Below are 22,136 nucleotides of genomic sequence, written 5' to 3' on the forward strand. Positions count from 1 at the left end.
TTTTTTCATGCCCCCCCAGGGGGGCACACGCCCCAGTATGGGAACCCATCCTCTGGACCCTGTCTCTGTCCTCGAGTGTATCTACCTCTCCCCCTAGCTTAATGTCATCTGCCAACTTGCTGAGGGTGCAATCCATCCCCTCATCCAGGTCATTAATAAAGATATTGAACAAAGTCGGTCCTAGAACCGAACCTTGGGGCACTCCACTAAAAACCGACCGCCATCCTGACATCGAGCCATTGATCACTACCCACTGGGCCCGACCTTCTAGCTAGCTTTCTATCCATCTTACTGTCCCTTTATCCAAACCACATTCCCTTAACTTGCTGGCAAGAATATTGTGGGAGACCGTATCAAAAGCCTTGCTAAAGTCAAGGTATATCACATCCACTGACATTCCCATGTCTACAGAGCCAGTTACCTCATCATAGAAGCTAATCAGATTGGTCAGGCATGACTTGCCCTTTGTGAATCCATTCTGACTATTCTTGATCACTTTCCTCTCTTCCAAGTGCCTCAAAATGGATTCCTTAAGGATCCCTTCCATGATTTTTCCAGGAACCGAGGTAAGACTTACTGGCCTATAGTTCCCTGGATCGTCCTTCTTCCCTTTTTTGAAGATGGGCACTACATTTGCCTTTTTCCAATCATCCGGGATCTCTACTGATCTCCACGACTTTTCAAAGATAATGGCCAAAGGCTCCTCAATGACATTTGCCAACTCCCTCAGTACCCTCGGATGCATTAAGTCCGGACCCATGGATTTGTGTACGTTTAGCTTTTCTAAATAGTTCCTAAACTGTTCTTTACCCACCAAGGGCTGTCCATCTTCATCCCATCTTACGTCACTTAGCGCATTAGTCTGGGAGCTGACCTTATCCATGAAGACAGGGGCAAAGAAAGCATTGAGTACTTCAGTTTTCCCCACATTATCTGTCACTAGGTTACCTCCTTCATCCAGTAGGGGCCCCACACCTTCTCTAATCACCTTCTTCTTGCTAACATGCCTGTAGAAACCTTTCTTGTTATCCTTCACATCCTTTGCCAGTCACAATTCTAATTGCGCTTTCGTCTTCCTGATAACCCTCCGGCATTCTCAAGCTATATATTCATAGTTCTCCCCGGTCATTTGTCCAAGGTTCCACTTTTTGTAAGTTCCCTTTTTGTGCTTAAGTTCACCAAGGATTTCCCCTGTAAGCTAATCCAGTCTCCTGCCATGTTTGCTTCTCTTGCTATGCATCGGGATGGTTTCTTTCTGTGCTTTCAACAAGGCTTCTTTAAAATACTGCCAGCTCTCTTGGACTCCTTTCCCCTTCATGTTAGCATCCCAGGGGATTCTGCCCATCAGGTCTCTGAGGGAGTCAAAATCTGCTTTTTTGAAGTCCAAGGTGTGTATTTTAATACTCTCTTTTCTTCCTTTGGTCAGGATCCTGAAATCTACCATCTCATGATCACTGCTTCCCAGGTTGTCACCCACCTCTACTTCCCCTGTTAGTTTTTCCCTGTTTGTGAGCAGAAGGTCAAGCTGAGCACGGCCCCTGGTCAGATCCTTCAGCACTTGTGTCAAGAAGTTATCCCCAACATTCTCCAAAAATTTCCTGGATTGCCTGTGTACTGCTGTATTGGGCTCTCAACAGATGTCAGTGTGATTAAAGTCCCCCACGAGAACCAGGGCTTGCAATCTGGAAGCTTCTCTCAATTGTCCAAAGAAAGCCTCATCTACCTCATCCACCTGATTCAGTGGCCTATAGTAGACACCAACCACAACATCACTGCTGTTGTTTGCACCTCTAAACTTAACCCATAGACTCTCAACAGGCTTTTCTCCCTCTATATACTAGAGTTCTGAGCAATCATAGTGCTCTCTTACATATAGTGCAACTCCTCCTTTTCTCCCCTGCCTGTTCTTCCACAGTTTATACCCTTCCATGATAGCGCTCCAGTCATGCGAGTCATTCCACCAAGTCTCTGTTATACCAATTAAATCATATTTCTTGGACTGGGCCAGGGCCTCCAATTCTTCCTGTTTGTTGCCCAGGCTTCTCGCATTGGTGTACAATCACCTCAGATTACCAACTGATTGCCCTACCTTTTCCATTCAAATCAGGAGTTCTCCTTTGTTGCTCGTACCTCTTTGCATTTCTTCCCAGTACCTGACTTTCCCACTCCCCTCAGGGTTTTGGTCACCATTCCCCAGCAAACCTAGTTTAAAGCCCTCCTCGCTAGAAGTGCAAGCCTGCCCACGAAAATGCTCCTTTCTTTCTTTGTTAGGTGGATCCCATCTCTTCTTAACAATCCATGTGCCCAGAACAGAGTCCCATGGTCGAAGAAACCAAAGCCCTCTCTCCGACACCACCGGCACAACCACGCATTTACTTCCTCAATTCGACGATCCCTGCCCAGTCCTTCCCCTTCAACAGGGAGGATGGACGAGAACACCACTTGCGCTCCGAATTCTTTGATCCTTCTTCTCAGGGCTACATAATTTGCAGTAACCAGCTCAAGGTCATTCTTGGCCGTATCGTTAGTTCCCACATGGAGAAGCAGGAAGTGGTAGTGATCTGAAGGTTTGATCAGTTTTGTAAGACTCTCAGTCACATCCTGAATTCAAGCTCCCGGTAAGCAGCACACCTCTCGAGATTCCAGGTCCGGACGGCAGAGAGATGGCTCAGTCCCTCTTAGGAGGGAGTCCCCGACCACCACCATCTGTCATCTTCTTTTGGGGGTGGTGGTTGTGGAACCCCCATCCCTAGGACTACGCATCCCATGCCTTCCAGTAGATGGTGTTCCCTTCCAGTTTCTTCCTTGTGAGGTCCCTTCCAAAGCATTCACAACTGCAGAGCCTGTGGAGAGAGCCTGAAAGCGATTACTTACCTCTATAGCATTGGGGGATTCCTGTGCTGGCCTTTTCCCCCTTCTAGAAATTACATGCTGCCAGTTCTCTTCCTGGTTCTGTACTGTCCTCTCTGGCTCTTCTTCCTGCTGTGCTTGCAGGATTAAATGCTGCCTTCTATCGAGGAAGTCTTCATCCTCTCTGATCGAACGTAGGGTCAACACTTGGGCCTCCAGTTCTCTCATTTTTTCTTCCAAAATGGCTACCAGCTTGCACTTAGTGCAGATGAAATCCGTTCTTTCTTTTGGGAGGAAGACAAACATGGCACATGCTGTGCAGGTAACAACAGCAGACCTATCACCATCCATACCTGCTGTCCTGAAAAAAGGATTTAAAAGAAAGGCAAGAGAACCTCACCCCCTTCAATCTCCCCTTCCAAACTCCCTCTCTAAACTCCCTGTCATTACAGGACAAGTCTAGGATTCTGGCAGAGACTTGCCACACATGCACATACTTTCAAATGAATAATGATGACCCCTTAGAAAAGTTGCTAACAGCCTTGCCAACACAGAAATCTAAATTAAAGTATAGGCTTGGTAAAAGCTAGTGGGAGTTGTTTAAAAAGGATTTAGGAAATTTGAGTGTCTGGTGAGACCTTGATGAAGAGTGAATATTGCAAATTGGTGACATTAGAGGGCAGGTCATAATTAATGTGGGGGGGGGGGCACTGTGTGCAGCAGTATAGCTACAGAGTCAGGTTAAAGAGAAATTAGGATGAAAAAGCAGCTATATCACAATAGTCAAATACAGCATATGGCAGCAGCATTAGATTTTTTGACTGCTCTTCAGCATAGTCTTGACACAGAAAATTGTATAGCAAAGGGCACACAGAGCATCTAATAGCTTTAGAGATTTACAGCGTTGCACAGCACCACACAGAAGTTTCATGGCAATCAGCTGGTCATCTAAAAGCAAGAAGACAACAGACAAGGTGATCTCAAATGCATACATCAGCGTTTGACACTCACCTTGTATATGAATTATTTGAACGCTACTTTCTTTGAATGTAACTTTCCACTGCTGATTCTTGTCCATGCCAGTGATAGTTCATGTTCTTGTTATCCCATGCAGTAATTACCAAAATAGGGTCAGGAACAAGTTTTTGTGTTGATTTTTGGGTTCCATATACGTCTTATCCACAGAGTACTGTATATTTTAGAAATGTGAGACTTGCCATACCAGGCTGGTGGTATTCCTAGGACAGAAACTTTTCTCCACGTTCTAGATTTTCATACCTTATAAGAGACAACCTGAATTCTATAGGGCTTAAAAAATTATGACATGGTCTTGACTGTGTAAAAAGAATATGGGGGGAGCTGAGCAGGGAAGTAGTAATTCCATGATTCACAAAGTTTCATGTCACCTAGCTGCTGCCTGGTAATGAGCTATGGGTGATTTGTTTGTGTGATGAGTTTTTTGTTCCCATTTACACAGCATGATGCAGACATTATGCTTGAGTGTCAGAAGGATTAATGCTGCTCTAATTTATGATGGCATCGCCCCAGCATAACTCCATTGTCTTCAGTGTCACACTTCCTCACTTATGCTTGAAAAAGTGTTGAATGAGACCCAGAATGCCAGTGTGGAGTGAATACCATATAGGAAATAACCTACAGTTATTTAGTTTCTTGAAATGAGGGGAAGTATGCAAGGGATGTATACAAGATCAGCAAAGAAATTCAAACAGAATTCAGTTATATGAAGATGAACGAGCACTTTGATACCATAGGGATGAGCAAGGTACAAAACCCTGCATATAATAGAGTGCATATTCTATAGGAATTCAGGATACTTTGTATTGGCTTTTAGATTTTAAAATACCAAACTAAAGAGCATGTTAATAAAAGCTGTGATCATTCTCAGAAAAAACAGAGTAATTCTTTGTTCAACTGTAATCCAGATCTAATAGTCAAGGTATTGTCTTTATAATGGACAGTAGAGTATCATGCTGTCAGACATCAATGCACTTAGGCCTGGTCTACACTACGACCTTAGTCTGAAATAAGCCCCCCCAAAGCTGATTTTGTAAGTGATATTTCCAAACTACCAAGCCCGTTATTCTGAAATAAGGGGCCATGGAATTCAAACTCTGTAGTCCTGCTTTTCATGAGGAATAACACTATTCCTAAACTCATAAGTCCAAAATAGTGTTAGTGTGGATACTCCAGTACCACTAATTCAAACTAATTGGCTTCCAGGAGGCTCCCCGCAACTCCCCAGAGTGCTTCCTGGGACTCTGAGTCTGAGGTAGCACATTCACATTAACGGAGCCTGGCTCAGACGAAATTCAATTCTTCCCTGTAGTGAGAACATAGAACTTCGCATTTGTAAAAGCGGGTGCCCAGAAGTAAAACTTAGTAAATTCAAAATCATCTCCTCGTGTAGACATGGCCTTATGCTGGAATGAGCTGCATGGGGAAATTAACGTCATTTCTCTTCTCTGAGAAGAACTAGAGTGGGCAGGAAATTCTTTTGAAAAAACATTTTTTCAGTGGAAAAACTTTTTCATTTCATTGAAAGTGAAACTTTTTGCGGAGACATACTGGTTTAGATGAAACTTTTGTTGGGAAGATTCCTCCAGTCCCTGAAGCCATTTCAGGTCACACCCAGAGAGAGACCCGTCCAGAACAGTCCATAGCATTCCACAAGGAATTGCTCTTCCAAGTCAGAGTAGAGATCTGAATATGGATCTTTCACATCTCAGACAAGTTCCTCAATCACTGCAGAGTCAGTCTCTTCTTTTGGGGGCTTTTCCACTTTGTATAAATAATTAAATATTCATTGGACCAAACAGACAGTGAGCGGACACTTTAATAGTCTTGAGGGGCACATTTAGGGATCTGGGGGAAATCTGTAAGGGATAGTACTTGGTCCTGTTGTGACTGGACTCAATGACCTTTCAAGGTCCCTTCCAGTTCTATGAGATAGGGCTCTAGAGGACTTGAAACTAAGGCTCTGACATCCCAGCTGAGTGCTCTAACTACTGAGCCATACCTAAGGGTCTAGACATACCTAAGGGTTTGTCTAGACTGCATCTCTCTGTCGGCAGAGGGATGCAGATTAGGCAAGTTGACATTGCAAATGAAGCAGGGATTTAAATATCCCATGCCTAATTTGCATAAATATGGCCACCGCATTTTTCCGACTCAGCACTTTGTTGGCAAAAAGCGGCAATCTAGAGTGGGATCTGTCGAGAAATAAAGCCTTTTTCAACAGATCCCTTATGCCTCCTGCAAGGAGGTTTACAGGATCTGTTGAAAAATGCTTTCTTTCATGACAGATCCCCTTTTAGATTGCCACTTTTTGCCGACAAAGTGCTGAGTTGGCAAAACGCGGTGGCCATTTTTATGCAAATTAGGCATGGGATATTTAAATCCCTGCCTCATTTGCAATGTCGACCTGCCTAATCTGCATCCCTCTGCCAACAGATATCCTAAGAGAGACGATGGCTTTCTTTTGTGAATATTTTTTAAAAGGCCTAATTTTCCCTCAATGTGAAACAAAAACAAATGATAAAACTTTGAATTTTTTCACAAAACAGTATTTTCTTTTTTTTTTTTTTTTGGACAGCCCTAGTCACAGCATAAGACTGATTTTGAAATATCTTTTGAAAACAATTTCTGTCTTCTAAACTGTTAAGGATGTTGGCTACTTAACAAATGAAAACAGAATAATCACACATATGTTAAATGAACGTGAAAACAAAAATGCTCCATTTTTTTGTCCACTATTTTACTGCAGGTATTGGGCTAAATTCTGCCTTGAAGTATGCTCAGGCATCTGAAAGCAGAATTTGGTCCAATGACTGCATTAACTTAGTTTTATGAAGATGCTAAAAGGGATTATACTTCCATTGCTTTTGCTATTAAAAATGTCTTAGCTAAACACAAAAGTGAGTTTACAAAATGCATTAGCATTCATGACTGATAATGCAAATGTGAATTATGTCACGGTACACTCAGTATACCATCTGCTCCACAAAGAAAAACAGCTGCTGGTAAATGTAAACTGCAGAGCTGACGTGGTACACAATATGTTTAAATGCTATATGGAATAAATAAATTAGATGTTGACAATTTATTCTGTTAAAAGTATTCAACTACTTTCTTAAGTCTGCAAAAGGAAGAGCTCAGCTGTAAGTATTTTTTGAGATGATGGAGAAAATTATTATTCCATGTCCCAACCAGATGGCTTTTGCTGAAGCCAGCCATTGACAGGTTGCTGCAGTCATCATAGATGCTTCAGAAGCATGGACATAGATGAATGTTCTGTTCTATAGGAGAGGCTTCTGTGCTTGAATTGTCATGATTCTGATGACACTGCATTATGTGTTGACATTAAAGAAACTGGTTGAAAAATGTTGCTTAAATATTTGCTGATTTTTTGATCACACACTTCTGAACTCTGATGTTGTAAAAGCTAGTGTAATGGAAGTCTATAGGTTAATGAGTAATGTTAAGTGTAAATCACACGAATGGTGTATTTTTGTGTAAGGTAGGACAAAATAAAAATAAGAAAGGTAGTCTTGCTTTTCTATGTTTAAATATTTGGATAAATGATTCAAGAAGGGCAACATTATGTTCCGTTTGGCAGCATTTGAACAAGCTGTTATTCTTCTATTTATATTGCCATATAATGATGACAAAGCATTACATTTCGGATGTATGAATGATATAAAAGAGTTTTGCATCCCAATTGTTCTCAATATTTAAATGTATATTGAATTTTACATTTTCAAAGGACTACACTAACAAATTTTCAAAACAAGACACTAATACAATTCTGGCAATGTTTTTAAATGAAAAAGACCATGCAAACAATCTTGAATTTAATGCTTTTGTATCGAGAGTAGCCAGATCCTGTCAGATAATTTAGCTTAAACAGGGTATTGGACTTCACTGAATTAATTTGTCTGACCAGACCTGACTAGACCATCACAATGGCCCCATCTGGTCCTTATAAACTATGAGATCTTTAAAATCCAACCGCTGTGCCTGGTGTCTCCAGCAAAGAAGGATTTTGTTTTTGGCTTGCAATTCACCTTAAACTTCAAATTCATACTACAGTTCTCATACTTTCTCATAGAGAAGGATGCTAGTGACAACATTTATGGCCCAGGCATGTAGTCTTTTGAGGTCTTTCATCCCCGTATTGACAGACAGTCCATCCCTGCTTATCTTGTGAAAAAAGACAGCACACAGCAGAAAAAAGGTAATATTCCAGTTATTAAAATCAAATATAGAAAATTCTTGTAAAAATTGAGGATTTTAGTTTTAAATTAAATTGTAAATTGTAATTATTCATTTAGTATTATTAGAAAGGAATTTACCATATATTCTTTGTCTAATCAAAGATAAACTATTACTGCTAGTGATGTGTTGGAGATTCACTTTGAATAAGCCTCTAAGATTGTTAATGCTTTTTTCTCACTAGAGCACTTCAGTAGCCTGCAGGTCAAATTGCCAAGTAGCCTTTCAGACTCCTACTTGCTTCTTTTCCATCAGCCCTCCAATATGTCCTTGTTCACTTTCAGTTTATATCTAGAGCCAAGCAGACTCTGAAAAGATATATTTGAATGTATATTCATTCAATTAAAAACTATGAATTCTCATCAGTGCTATTTGAAACCTTCTTTATAAATTTTTTCTCTCATGTTTGTGTGAGTAAAACTTTTCTTTTGGATTGTTAACAAGAAATGTGGGTGGAAAGTGAAAGTCTACCGAACACTATGGGGATGTGGGTGCAGCAGACAATACAAGTGCCAGTATCTGGACAAAGAATAGAAATTATAACATATGACTGATCATGTGACATGAACAACAAATTATTAATGACAATTGCTCAAAGTAGTAGATGTTGCTCAAATAAAGTTTTGCACACTGGGGCATGTGCTTGACTATATAGTACATCTAAAAGCAATATAAGCTTAAAGATATTTATCCCTCCTCTGAACAAATACTAATAAACTACACTGGTGAACATAAATAGAATACAAAATAACAGGGATATTATAGGCAGCAAAATTTTAGATTAGCTGAAATTTGCCAGTAAAGAGCTTAGGAAATACAACCAGCTTTTGCAGTGATCTTGTTTAAGTATTAAAAACATAGACTCAAGGTATCAATAGCTGATATCCAGATAACAGAAAAAGTGAACTTTTTCCTTAGTAGAACTGGTTGGTCATAGAAAGAACATGAGTCTCAACTATCAATTCTACATCCAAAAATGTGCCTTTGTTTTAATACTTGGACTGCATAAAAGATATAGCACTGACCACATACTAAAGAACAAAAAAGATAATAGACTTAACATAGCCAGTAGCCCATAAGGAACGCTTTTGTTTTTTCTGCCAAATTTAGATGCAAAATATTGCAACTCATCCAACATCAGAGATCAGACAAACAAAGCATCAAAAATGCAAATGCCTCGGAGACAGAAGGTGTTAAAGAAAGATATAGCTGGGTGGCAACATTAATGTAGGCATCACACAATGCCAGGGAATTAGGCCTCATAGTGCCAGCATATAGATAGGAATATTGCTGGGCCAACAATGGAACCCTCTAGGGAACATCAGAGCTGGGCTTATGTTCTGCAGAAAAATAAACCAATACAAGGTCATAAACTGACTGAACTACAGTCTATACTGAAACTCAACAAGGCTAGTGTAGCAAATGGGGCAAGAATTTGAGCCAAGAATTCCCCAAGAATTTTAATCTGCTCATTTGTATCCCAAGATCAAAAGCAGCAATCATATCTAAAAGAACATGCACAATGAGAGAAAGAAAGAAAAATGCTAAATCATGATGAAGTTCAGAGGGAATCAACAGGTCTCTTGTAATTTTGATACAGGGATTGTACAGTGGTGTAAAGAGACTAGAAAGCTTATAGCAGATCTAGGTAAAATAAGTCAGTCCTGGTTCTTGAGACGAAGACGAAAGAAAGTTTCAGTAAAAGTGAAGTGAAACTGCAGATGCCTTGAAAGCCAATTCAAAATGGCAGTTACCTTCCATTACTTTCACAAACTAAATATGAGTCAGTGTAACACTGTTTCAAAAAAGCAAATATCACTCTGGAATGTATGAGGAGGAGTGTGGTAAGTAAGACATGAGTGGTAATTTTTCTGCTGTTTTAACCAGATTAGGCCTGAGCTGTCCTGTTTTGGGTGACATATTTCAGGAAATGTGGACAAATTGGAGAAAGTCTAGAGAAGAGCAACAAAAATTATTAAGATTAAGATTAGAGAACATGGTCTATGAGAGAACATGAAAAAACCTGAGGTTTGCTTAGTCTGGAGAAAACGGACTTGGAACATAACAGTTTTCAAATACATGAAAGGTTGTTACAAGGAAGAGAGAGAAAAATTGTTCACCTTAACTTCTGAGGATAGAACAAGAAGCAATGGACTTATATTGCAGCAAGGGTGCAGAAGGAGACTGAAAGCGAGGAGGTATTTGGGATTATTGTTGGTATCAGATAAACAAATTAAAATTGTGGTTCTGAGATAAAAATAGGCACAAATGGTTTTACCTTTTTTTACTATATTGCTCACATTGTGCATTTGTGAACCTTAAATAATTGTTTGCATTTCACAGTAAACGTGGAAGCTGTCCTAATATATACCGGTCCCTACAATGACAATACAATATAAAATCAGATCATTGTTGTAGTGGGGTACCCCTCCCCCTTTGTTATGGGGTACTCCCCCTTCCCATCACCCACGGGGTCGTTAGTTCAAACCCCTTCTCGCGGTCGCCTATGTGTGTCCCAACTAATTAGGTCATAATTCGCCGGGTCTTCCCGAGACGTCGGCTGAGCGGTTTCCTCCTGGTGGGGAGAGAGGGGTCTGGGCCCGCCCCCTCTCATGGACCCCAGCCCAGGGCCCTAAGGACTCAGACGGAACTTTCGTCCGGTCTGGCTGACGGGGCCGTAGCCACAACTCGTCAGCCCGCAGGCACCCTTTGCCCGCCCTGGGCTGCTTCCTCTCCCCACTCCGGTTCACTCTGCTGAGCAAGGATTACCCCTTCGGCTTCGGGCCCCTCCACTTAACGGCCCCGGGGAGGGAGGCCATTCCCGGCCTGCTTCCTCTCACTCCCACCCTGCCGGCGGCGTTTAAATCCCCCGGTGTGGCGTGGTGACGTCTTCCGCCGGCGGCCAGAGTAGCGCGATGGTGTCATCCGCCTGGCCGCCTCCCTGAGGTCCTCCGGCATTTCTAGCTGGAAGGCCACCGCCGCAGCCACCGCCAAACAGCTGACGCAGTGGTTGGTGGGGCGTGCAGGGGCTGCGCGGGCGGCTGTTCACGGCGCGCCCCGCTCGGGGCTCCCAGCCTGACCCTTGAGAAGTGCCGCGTACGCGGTCGGGCGGGTCATCGCAGTGCGGGGCACCCCTGCCCCGTACCACACATTTCCCCCTTTAAGGGTCCCTTTACCCCTGGGTCCGGGTTTCCTTCGGGGCCGTCTTTTCGGGAGTAGAAGTCTGCGTTCATGTGCCTGGATCCGGTGTGGTGCACCACGTCGAATGCGTACGGCTGCAAAGACAAATACCAGCGCATAATCCTGGTGTTAGAGTCTTTCATACTTTGTAGCCACCACAATGGGGCATGGTCTGTCATTACCATAAATCGGTTGCCCCACAAATAATATCGGAGCGTTTCTATAGCCCATTTTACTGCCAGGGCTTCTTTCTCTATGGTTGAGTATTTACTCTCGTGAGGGAACAGTTTGCGGCTTATGTACATTACCGGATGCTCCGTTTCTCCCCGTCCTTGGGACAAGACCGCCCCCAGCCCTTCCTATGATGCGTCTGTTTGGACGATAAATGGCTTATCAAAGTCTGGCTGCGTCAGGACCGGGGCCCCGGTCAAACAACTTTTCAGAGCCCGGAATGTGGTCTCGCAAGCGTCCGTCCACAGCACCTTAGTAGAGCGGGCTTTCTGGGTTAAGTCCGTTAGTGGGGCTGCTAGTGATGCAAAATGGGGTACGAATCGTCTATAATAACTGGCTAGCCCCAAGAATTGCTGTACCTGTCTCTTAGTTTTCGGGGGTGGATAATTTCGGAGTGTCTCTACTTTATCGACGAGAGGCCTTACCTGCCCTCGTCCTACAGTGTAACCGAGGTAGGTCACTTCTCGTTCTCCGAACCGGCACTTATTGGGGTTCGCCGTAAGGCCTGCCTCCTTCAAGGTTTTCAGGACGGCCCGGAGCCTTTCCAGGTGTTCCTCCCAGGTTTGGCTGTATACCACAATGTTGTCGATATATGCAGTGGTGTACGAACTGTGGTCTTTTAGCACATTATATACTAGCCACTGAAATGTGGCTGCCGCCCCATGTAAGCCGAATGGCATACGTACGAATTGGTACAATCCAAAGGGGGTCGAGAAGGCTGTTTTCTCTTTCGCCGCCGTGGTGAGGAGAATTTGCCAATATCCTTTGCTGAGGTCTATTGTGGACAAATATCGGGCATAGCCCAAGCGGTCCAATAATTCATCGACCCTCGGCATCGGATAAGCGTCGAACCGGGAGATACTGTTAATCTTCCGAAAGTCGATGCAGAATCGTACTGCGCCGGCGGACTTCGGGACTAACACAATGGGGCTCCGCCAGGCACTGCGGGACTCCTCGATCACTCCCCACTGGAGCATCTTCTGGATCTCCTCTCGTACTGTCCCCCAAACCTTCCTCGGCAGGGGCCAGATTGGATCTCTTATCGTTTTTCCGGGTTCCGTATCTATATGGTGGTGGGTGTGGGTTGTACACCCTGGCCGGTCAGTCAACACTTCTTGGTAGGCCCTGAGCAGCTGCTCTAGGTCCTTCTCCTGGTTAGGGGTCAATTCCTGGCCTACCTTAGGCTTTGGGGCTGTGGCGGAGGTCCTCCCCTCAGGGCCCAAGTCCACGTCGGCCTCGAGGTTGTCCCCGATCAGGCTTTTAAGAGGTTGACGTGATAAATTCTCATCTCCCTCCGTGGCCCAGCCAGGCGTACTTCATAGTTGACGTTGCCCACCCGTCGAACCACCTCAAAGGGTCCTTGCCACTTCGCCAATAGCTTCGAGTCCTGTGTGGGTAACAGAAGCAAAACCCGATCTCCGGGTTCGAAGGTTCTTAAGCGGGCCCCGACATTGTAATGGGTGATCTGTCGGGCCTGGGCCTCCTGTTGGTGTAGTTGGGCAAAATCCCCCAAGGTTTTTAACTTCTGCCGGAGTTCTAAGATATAGGGCATTGATCCCCTCACTCTCGTCTCCTGGGTCTCCCAGTCCCCCTTCACGATGTCGAGGATCCCATGGGGGTGTCTCCCATAAAGGAGCTCGAAGGGTGAGAACCCGGTGGAAGCCTGGGGGACTTCCCTTACTGCAAACATCAGGGCTGGCAACAGCCGGTCCCAGGCTCGGGGGTCTCGCTCGGCAAATTTCCTTAGCATACTTCTTAAGGTTCTATTAAAACGCTCGACCAACCCGTCCATCTGGGGATGGTAGGCGGACATCCGTAGGGTACGGATTTGCAATAGCCGGCATAGCTCTGCCAGGAGGCGGGACATAAAATTTGTTCCTTGGTCCGTGAGTATCTCCTTAGGGATACCCACTCGGGCAAAGATCTTCACCAACTCGGCTGCTAATACTTGGGCAGTCGCCGTTCTCAAAGGGATCGCCTCCGGGTACTGAGTGGCATAGTCCATGACCACCAAAATATATTGGCACCCGCACGTTGTCTTTTCTAGGGGGCCGACTATATCCATGGCCACCCGCTCAAAGGGGACGCCTATAACTGGTAGGGGCACCAGCGGTGCTTTTGGGAACCCCCTCGGGCTCACCCGTTGGCATTCGGGGCAGGATAGACAGAAATCCTTGACCTCCCGGTACACGCCTGGCCAATAAAACAGTTGGAGAATCCTACGCATGGTTTTTTCGTAGCCCATGTGCCCAGACCACGGGTTCGCATGGGCCAGCCCCATCAGTGGGCGGCGGTACCACGTCGGGACTAGCAACTGTCTAAGGGTCCCATATTCCTCCACCCCCTGCATCACCCGGTTCACCCGGTCTCGGCATACCTCAAAAAAGGGCCTTGCTGCCAGGGGGTGTCTCCTTCTCAGGGCTCGCCGGCCACCTCCCAGGCATGTTTCAAGGTAGGATCCTCCCTCTGATGCTGGAGGAAGTCGCCGCCCCAGAGGTCATGTTCGTCGAGCGGCGGGTCCTCCCCGTCCCGGGGGTTCTCGGCCCCCCTTTCTCTGCTCTGTTCTCGGCGGGGTGGTCTCCGTCCTCCCCCAACAGGCCTTCGGTGCTCCTTGCCCGTGGCGGCCGGCTCCACTCGGCCACCACGTGACCGAACCCTTCCCAGTCCCGCCCCAGGAGGGCGGGATAAACCAGCTTCGGGGCTACCACCACAAAGACCCAACTCTCATGGGCCCCATCCACTATCTGCCCACGCTGTTGCATATGGGTGCACATCGCCGTGAACGCATTGGACGATCACCGGGGGTCCGCGGGGTCCCTGGGTCCCTATCAAGTCTTCCCGGATGATGGTTTGGCTGCACCCGGAGTCTATTAGGGCCTCCACCGGCTGGCCGTCGATCCGCACCTGCTTCGTGATCCGGGCCGTCGCTCTTCCCTCCTGTGTGGAGCCTCCGGTCAAGGCCTGAGCGTGGGGGCAATCCATATAGGGATACTCCCGTTGGACCTGCCCCTCCTCTCTGCAGCGAGAGCCGGCCCCCTCGGGTGGGGCGGCCTCTCTCGGGGCCTCCTCCCTCGGGACCAACTGCGGAGGTTGTCTAGGCGGGGGTTGCCTTCCCGGCATCACCCAGGCCGGAGCCAGCTGCCGCGTTTTTGTCCCTCCGGCCCGCCATACCGGGGTCTCCTCGGGGTGGCCCCGGGGCCGGGCATTCAAAATTTGTTCCCTCCACCGGACCTGCTGTGCCTCGAATCGCTCTGTCAGGTCTTGAGCGGTTTCCTCCTGGTGGGGAGAGGGGGGTCCGGGCCCGCCCCCTCTCATGGACCCCAGCCCAGGGCCCTAAGGACTCAGACGGAACTTTCGTCCGGTCCGGCTGACGGGGCCGTAGCCGCAACTCGTCAGCCCGCAGGCACCCTTCGCCCGCCCTGGGCTGCTTCCTCTCCCCACTCCGGTTCACCCTGCTGAGCAAGGCTTACCCCTTCGGCTTCGGGCCCCTCCACCTAACGGCCCCGGGGAAGGAGGCCATTCCCGGCCTGCTTTCTTTCACTCCCTCCCTGACGGCGGCGTTTAAATCTCCCGGTTCTGCTCCGCCGCCGCGGCCCCACCCGGTGTGGCATGGTGACGTCTCCCGCCGGCGGCCGGAGTAGCGCGATGGCATCATCCGCCTGGCTGCCTCCCTGAGGTCCTCCGGCATTTCTAACCGGAAGGCCGCCGCCGCCGCAGCCGCCGCCGAATGGCTGACACAGCGGTTGGCGGGGCGTGCAGGGGCCACGCGGGTGGCTGTTCGCGGCGCGCCCCGCTCGGGGCTCCCGGCCTGACCCTCGAGAACCACCGCGTACGCGGTCGGGTGGGTCGTCTCAGTGCGGGGTGCCCCTGCCCTGTCACAATTGTATATTTGTATAATCTGATAGAAATCTTGTTTGACAGACATTAAAATAAAGGAAAATATGTGGAGAAAATAGGCAAGGGAATGGAATCAAAGTGGCAAGAGTGATTTGGAGGAGAGAGAGAGGCAGTATTAGAATTCACAAAAAGCTGATCTCCTCTGAGAGAGAATGGAATTGCTGGCAGTTGACAGACCAAGATAAAGGGCTGTCTGACATGCCTGATAGTAGTAGAAACAAAGACATGGGTAGGCTGAGGAACATGGGTTTGAAAAATAACATTCTGGTGCATAATGCCTAGAAAAAGGAAGTGGGTATAAAGTTAAATTATACAAAAGAGGAAAAAAGGATTAAGTAAATAAAATGTGTGTCAGGAATAATAGCAGTGGCAGTGATTTTTCCAGATTTCAATCCAAGGTCCATGCAGTGCAGATGTGAAAAGGACATAGGGGTAGATATCCAGGAAAATGTTTTCTTCCCATTATAGGGTTAGATTAACAAAGGAGTTTGTCTTATTAACCAAGGCTCTGCTGTGATCAATAGAATCAGAAAAGAGAATGATCTGATGATGTTACACAGCAAAATCAAAATGCATCTGAAAGCATGAGTGGTGGATATAAAAGGTAAGGGGGCAGCAATGCCTTCCCTTAGTCCTAGGGTGTGTCTAGACTATGCTGTTTTTTCGAAAAAAGGTGTCTTTTTTCTAAAAAACTTTACCCGTGTCTAGACTATCGCCACATTCTTTCAACAGTAAATTGAAAGAACGCAGCAGTTTTGTCAACAGCAGTAAACCTCATTTTATGAGGAATAACGCCTTTTTCGACAGAGATCTGTCAAAAAAAGGCGTGTGTGGACATGGGGATGGGGGGGGGGGGGTGTCGAAAAAACAGACCTCCAGGGTAAAACACCCTGGTGGACACTCCATCTGCAGGAAAACCCTCTATAGTTCCTGTCTGTAGCTATGTCTTAAAGGCACAGGCACCCTGGGCAGACATTGTGGCAGGAGGGCACCCAGAGGAAGCCTCTGACCACATGGCTCTCCCTGCCAGTCTACTAAAGAAGCATGGCACAAGCCCAAGACACCCGAGGTCCCCAAGGACCTTCCAGGGAGCCATCCCACAAGGCTTCTGGGGGCACCAAGAGGCGAGCTCCAGCCTGGTCAGGGCCAGAGGTCCTGACACTTTTAGAACTTTGGGGAGAGGAGAACCGCTGCAGACGCTGCATTCCCGACACCGCAATGCAGACATTTACACCCGCATGGCCAAGGGGCTGGCCAAAAAAGGACACCGCCCCAGAACCTTGGACCAGGTGCAGGCCAAGATAAAGCAATGGAGGCAGGCCTATGCCAGGGTCCGCGAGCGCAGCTCCACCTCAGGGGAAGCGCCTCACCACTGCGCGTATTTCCAGGAGCTGGACAGACTCCTGGGTGGTGAGGAACCCCTCTCTGCCCCAGTTCTTGTGCAGTCCAGGTTGCAGACACCGGTGCAGCAGTGCCAGGAGGGGGCTGAGGACAACCCGGAGGAGCAGCTGCAGGATGAAGAGTTGGAGGAGGTCCCCAACCAGAGTCTGGTCACCCTGACCCTGGAACCGGTCCCCCAGACCCAGGAGACCTTATAGGCATTCTCTGATGCTGGTGAGGGAACATCAGGTGAGTGCGGTCAGGGTCACACACACAGAATGGGGGAGGTGGAAACACAAGGGATGTGGGCCAATCTGCACTTGTCATGTTCTTCCTGGACAGCTTGCACCTCTCTGTGCATGTGCAAGCATGTTCATTCCCAGGGCACACATGGGCAGGTGCTCACAGCTCGGGGAGGGCCCCACACATGTCTGACCCCAGGGAGGGCTGTCCTCCCCCCGCCAGGAACTGTGGGAAGCAGGCTTGTCACAAGGGCGCACGCACGACAGCACAGACCACAAGTATCATACCTAGCACTTGGGCATGTATGCACAAGGGACATAACAATCGCTCCTGCAGACAGTGTTGCCATGGGTAGGTGGTGTGTGTGTGGGGGGGGGGCCCTGGGAGACCCAAGGTGCTACATGCCCCTGTCCTGCATCTTGTGACCCATTGTGGCTGGACACTTCCCTGGGTTGTATGGCCATGGTGGGGGGTAGGACGGGACATGGCCCTAGTCACGCTGGGACCCCTGTGAAGCCGGGGCTGCTGGCCAGGCCTGACGTGGGTTTGCAGTGAGAACATTCCCATCCCTTGTTCTAAGGACTTACTCACTGATCACAAGCAGGGACAGTATGTGCATTCATAAAACTGACCACTTCTCCCTCTTCTCCTCCACAGCTGGACCTGCCGGATCAGAGCGACATGCGACACCTGTACCACCACCCACCCGGTCCTACAGAAGCCTCAGGCACTGGCGGGTCTATAATGACCTCATGCAGAGACTTTGAATGGATGGAAGAGTCCATGGCTGAAAGGGCACGGGAAGAGACTCGGTGACACAACTGCTTGCTGGAGGATTTCCTCCCGCAGTGGATGGCAATGTGTGGGAGTATCAGTGAGGCCCTGGGTGTCCCAGGTCCTATCCCTATTGCCACTCCTCCTGCTCAATCTGCTCTGGCCCCCTCTGCCCCCCCCTTCCTGCCCCTCAGCCCCTGCCTCCCTTCCTCCCCCTCATCCTCTGCCCCCCCTTCATCCCCTGCTATCGCAGACCCAGCTGCAGCCGCTCCCACACACTGTCCCAGGCCCCACTCAACCCCGAACACATTTAGGGCCACGGACCCCTTTTGCGGGCCAGGCGACACTCTAAGCCCTAAACTGCCCGCCCTCCCTCTCTCCTCCAGGTTTACATCCCCCCTCCTCCCCAGTTTTAAAAAAACGTGACTAGTTGAACAAGAAAGTTTATTTTTGAAAACATTTTGCACGCAGTTTTATTTTGTTACAAAAAGTTAATTCTTTGCACATTGTTTGATAATAAACATAACATTTGTGTGTGTGTGTGTGTGTGTGTGTGTGTGTGTGTGTGTGTGTTAACTGTCCGGAGACTGGTGCAGGGATGGGTTGTGGGAGGAAAGGTCTTGGGGCTAGGAGCCCAGGCCAACAGGTCCCATTGGGGAGGGCCTGAAGAGAGTCATTGGGCTCCTGCTGAGAATCTCTCATGCAGAGCCTCCCGGATGTGGACCCCCACCTGATGGGCTTGGCGGATGGCAGCTGTCTGGGGCTGCTCGAACCGCTTCCCCTCGACATTAACCCGTGTCACTCACCCTGGGAGGAAGGCCTCCCCTTTGCTCTCCTCCAGGTTGTGACTCACGCAACATGCAGCCACCACCTCAGGGATATTGCGTTCCGCCGTGTTGAGGCAAGTGAGCAGGCACCTAAACCTTCCCTTCCGCCGGCCAAAGGAGCATTTGACCTGCAAGCACGCCTGTGTCAGGTGTGCATTAAATTGTTCCCTGTTTGCGTTCAGATGCCCAGTGTACGGCTTCATAAGCCAGGGGGTACGCCACATTGGCCACAATGCAGATTGGCATCTCCACATCCCCAACAGCAAAGTTTTACTGTGGGAAGAATGTTCCAGCCTGCAGCCTGTGGTAAAGGTAGGAATTTCTGAAGATCCGAGCATCATGTGACCGGCCTGACCACTCCACACAAATGTCAGTGAATTGTCCATGGTGGTCAACCAGGGCCTGCAGCACCATGGAGAAGTAGCCTTTTCTGTTGATGTACTGGGCTGCTTGATGGGGCGGTGCACAGATTGCGATGTGAGTTCCATTGAGTGCTCCTCCACAGTTCGGGAATCCCAGTCCAGCAAAGCCAGCCATGATGGTATCCAGATTTCCAAGGGGACAATGCTGTTCAGCAGCTCCGAGTTGCTGGCCCTCACCACCTGCAGAAATAGACACATACGAACACACAGAATAGGAAGTTAGAGGGGTTGCCCGAGTCCTTGGGAGGTGCCCCCTCTTTCTCCCCCCCCAAAAAAATCCCAGGAGCCCCCCCCTCAGGCAGCTGCTCCCAGCAGTAGGGCAGGGTGAGGCCAGGAGCCCCTTCACTCCCACTCCATTGCCCCCCGCCCTTTCCTGTTACACTCCCCCTACTCTGCATGGATTGTCCCCCCAGAAGGACTTACCTTCATCAACATGGCGCCAACAGTAGATCTCCCCACGCCAAACTGGTGTCCCACTGAATGCTAGCTGTCGGGGGTGGCCAGCTTCCAGAGGGCAATAGCCACCCTCTTCTCCAGGGGGATGGCAGGGCGCAGGTTGGTGTCCTGTTGTTGCAGGGCGAGGGCAAGCCAGGTACACAGCTCCTGGAAGGTTGCCTTACATATCCTGAAGTTTTGGAGCCAAGCCTGGTCATCCCACTGCTCTATGATGAGCCAGTTCCACCAGTCTGAACTTGTCTCCAGCCTACAAAATTGCTTCTCGTGGTACAAGTTTGGTGGCAAGAACAGTGTTGCTGCATCCTAAACGAGGGGCTGAAGGCTGGGGTCAGAATCCAGACCTGGCATGAACACCATGAAGGTCTCGGAGCTGCAGCAGAACCTGAAGCACTACAGAGTGGGGCCATCGCCTGCAATGGGGCAGCTCCGGCTCCATGGCAGAAAAACAATTCAAAGCATGAAAACCAATGAGGAAAATAAATGCTGTGGTATCCCAGAAAGCAGGGCACTCAAAGCAAGCACTGCAGAAGCTTTGCTGTCCGTGTAGGTCCAGGAGGTAGGCAAGCCAGCTGCAGGAGCCAAGGAATGGCTGTTCAGGGGGGCCTCTTTAAGCACGTGTCTCTGCAAAGAGCACGCTGCAGGACCCGGAAGTAAAGGCTGCCCCCATGCCCTGGCAGAAGTGCTTCCAGGTGCCCTTTTTTTGAAAAAGCAGATCACTTTTTCGATCTGCTTAGTGCAGTGGTCTCCAACCTTTTTACACCCAAGATCACTTTTTAAATCTCAGAACAGGCGAAGATCTACCGCCCCGCCCCTTCCTTGAAGCTCCGCCCCTTCCTTGAAGCCCCGCCCTCTCTATTCTCCTCCTGTCCATCACTTGCTATCCCCAGCCCTCACTTACACACTCTGATCAACAGTTTATTTTTAAATTATGCGATACATACAATTAAAATCACGTGTTTATAGTTATGAAATAAATGGTCTGTTTTGTATTCATGCTATTTAAATCTAAAATGAAGCATTTATAATTATACATTTTGTGGGGACAGAGTACTGTGGCTGGGGACAGGGGAGAGGGAACAGGGTGCTGGGAGGGCAGAGGACAGGGTGCTAGTGGGGACAGGGTTCTGCAGCTGGGGACAGGGTGCCAGTGGGGAAGGAGTTCGGGGAGTGGGGACAGGAATAGGGACAGAGTTCTGTAGCTGGGGACAGGAGAGTGGGGACAGCATTCTGTGACTCGGGAGAGGGGGCTGGGGAGTGGGGTGCCAGTGGACGCAGAGAGTCCCCTGCATCTCCCTTCTCCCAGCATACTCCCCCCCCCAGGGAAACCAGCGCACGCCTGCCCTGGGGCCAACCCCTCCGTCCCCCCCGCACAGGGAAGCCCCGCGTGCGCGCCTGCCTCGGGGCCGACCCCCCCGTGCAGGGAAGCCCCGCGCGCGCCTGCCCAGGGGCAGCCCTCCCCTCCCCTGAAGGGAAGCCCCCCGCGGAGCCGGCCCAGGGAGCCAACCCTCCCACCGCGCAGTGAAGCCGCGCGCACGCCTGCCCCGCGGCCAGCATTGCCCCCCCCCATGCAGGGAAGCCCCGCGCACGCCTGCCTCGGAGCCAACTCCCCCCCCCGCCCCCGTGCAGGAAAGCCCCGCGTGCGCGCCTGCCCATGGGGCCAACCCCCCCCCCGCGCCGGGAAGCCCCACGCGAACACCTGCCCCGGGACCAACCTCCCGCGCCCGCCGGAAACCCTCTGCGCACCTCCCACAGGGCTGACTCACCCTCCTGTGCGGTGCAGGGGGCCGGCAGAGCAGCTAGCGCACTTCAGGCATTGCCGGAAGTGGCGCTAAACCATGGGATTTCTGAAGCCGACATTACCTCTTGAGGTAAGTAGTGGGGCTTCTGGGGGTGGGAGGGAAATGGGGGCGGGGCAGACAGGACGCCTCGCGAGCTACTGGTCGAGGCCTCGAGATCGACCAGTAGCTCGCAATCGACCTGTTGGTGACCACGGGCTTAGTGCAATCTAGACTCTTTTTCAAAAGAGGCTTTTTCTAAAGTATATTTCGAAAAAGCCTCTTTAGAAAAAGGCGTGTAGACTAGATGTACCCCTGGTGCTCAACCTCTCTCCTCTTCCTATCTCTATTCTGACTGTTCCTGAAGGCTCTCACAGCAGGCTGTTGCTGCTTGCTAGTCTACCTCCCCCCGCAGTGGATCTGTTAACTTAAAAGTGAAAAGCCTTCCAGCTAGCCAGGACTATTAGCATAACATCAAACCTGTGAAAGAACCATTAAGTGGTAATGAAAACATTTAACAGGAATGTGCCGAGCCTGAATTTACTAACAAACACAATTGTGCATTACTATGTCTACAGGACCTTAATTTAAAATTTGCTTTAAATATTCATTAGTTTGTTGCTGAAGATTATACAATCACATTTCCAAAAAAATCTGTGCATAGATACTTGGATGCACAAGCTGAGTATTCAGCTTTAACCTTAAATGCTTGGCTCTTCAGATATATGGGGTTTTAATAAATTATTCAAAACACCTCCCTTATCTAAAATACACATTTTCATTTTAATTACTATAGTACAAAAACTTGC

Source organism: Pelodiscus sinensis, chromosome 8 (assembly GCF_052426305.1).
Source record: "Pelodiscus sinensis isolate ZL-2025 chromosome 8, ASM5242630v1, whole genome shotgun sequence".
NCBI classification, from domain to species: Eukaryota; Metazoa; Chordata; order Testudines; family Trionychidae; genus Pelodiscus; species Pelodiscus sinensis.